This window comes from Rhagoletis pomonella, unplaced genomic scaffold (assembly GCF_013731165.1).
Source record: "Rhagoletis pomonella isolate Grant_MI unplaced genomic scaffold, Rhpom_1.0 Rhpom_scaffold_03199, whole genome shotgun sequence".
Taxonomy (NCBI): domain Eukaryota; kingdom Metazoa; phylum Arthropoda; class Insecta; order Diptera; family Tephritidae; genus Rhagoletis; species Rhagoletis pomonella.
Genome location: NW_023461752.1, coordinates 11571 through 13569, shown reverse-complemented (window position 1 = coordinate 13569; position 1999 = coordinate 11571).

Sequence of the window (1999 nt, the reverse complement as noted above, 5' to 3'; positions counted from 1 at the left end):
TGAGCGTCGTCACCCATGCGAACAATATGCCCAAGCCAGACAATCATCGTATTTTCATGCGGTTAACTATGTCCATGCGGTTCAAGATGTGGTACAGCTCGTCGTTCCATCTTCTTCCAAACCCGTCGAAAAGAAATGAAATAATGCGTAGAAATGAAATGGTGCGCAGCAATTCTTTTGGGTATGCACTTACAGTTCCACGACCATACTCAATCCCAATTCTTGCGTCCCCATTAACGCACTCTGGGCAACGTGAGCAACCCACATGTAAACAATCTGTGTGGGATTTTAGGACGCGACAGAAAGAGAGGTAGCTTCAGTGGGATCACTCTGACTTATTCGGTTTAAGGGCTCACTGAAGTCAAACGCGTCTGTCCAGCAGTAGGAGCCAGGGACCGTAACAGTTCAACAAAATAATTGTTATCTGATGAGTTTTATTTTTCGTTCAAGAAATAAATATTATTTTGTGATTATTATTTTTCATTCAAAAATTAGAAGTTATTTGGCGAGTTTTATTTTTCAATCACAAAATAAAACTTATGGGCTGAAGAAGAAGAAAAATAAAACTCACAAAATAACAATTATAAAACTCATCAGACAACAATTATTTTGTGAACGTGAAATTAAATTTATTACATAAAGGTTTATAGCTTATCCGTGTAGATCTTTCAACAAAAATTAATTTTATATAACACATCATATGTATGTTCAGGGTGCTTCCTTAACAATGATTTTTTAGATACAATTTTGAATCAATAACAGTTATTTTCGGTGCCTGATGAGAACGTTTTGATCACAAAGGGTACCCACTTTTCATGTAAATTTATACCTCTTGGGAGACCAAACAAACGCGCGAACTGGTTCCAATCACAAATAACTTCATTTTATTTCATAAATTTGTATTAAATCAAATTTGTAATAAAAAAAATAATTACGGAGATGTAGAAGACAATGTAAACGAAAAACGTCAGGAAAACTTTTTCTGAAATTCCATTACAAATACAACGATGACTGATTGTGTCATCTGTAGTCATTCGTTAAAGATGAAGATCCACGGGCAGATGATGCCCATTCCAGAAATCCTAGTTTTTCAAATGCATCCCCTACCTTCTACCTTTGGAAATACCATATCTCCTCTTTATGGCGGTTTTACATCATTATAGGACAACTGATGCCTTTATCACTCGCTCGTTATTAGAAAAAAAAGTGTGCACGTGAAAAACGGATGACAGCTACTTATTGCTCTATATGCTCCCCTATGTGGTGAGCATCTAATTAAAATATGGACGGAATGTATGGAGAATGTCCCATAAATTTTTCAATAATTTAGTTTAAGAACCAAAAAATTTTATATTCTCATTAAATATAATTAATACAGAAGACAAACAAAATTTTTATTAAACATTTATTTAAAATAACATACCTAAACGGTGTACTACGTAAAGAGTCATGACTGCAATGAGCAGACTGGAAAGGTTAATTTTTTCGAGCAAAATTTCGAAAATGCTCAATTTGAAGGTGATAAAGCAATAAAATTGTATTTGTTGAAGCTAGATATTTATATAAGGATCAGTGGCTGATAAGGAAACAACCAAATACAGAACGATAAAATAATTTTAGAAATAATTTTCGCAATGCTTGGGAACAAAAAGATATAAAGCACAAAATGAAAAATATCTATGCAAGTGCAGCAATAAATTAAGTGCAAAGTTGTACAAATATATCTAAGAATTGATAATAATGAAAAGGGTCAATGTACGAACCGTTAGCTGAATACATTCGTACAAACTGATTAGCTCACTTACCATCAACTCTCTCATTGCGATGCTCAGCGTTCGTATAGAAATCCATTATAACGCAAATAAATTTTTAATTAATTGTAGCAATGAATGACAAGTATCGGGTTCAATTAGTGCCAATGCACATTTACTCATACGAATAATGTGGCTCACCAACGACCGCAAAAGCCACCTTCCGAACAACGAGAGCGTTTTATTCA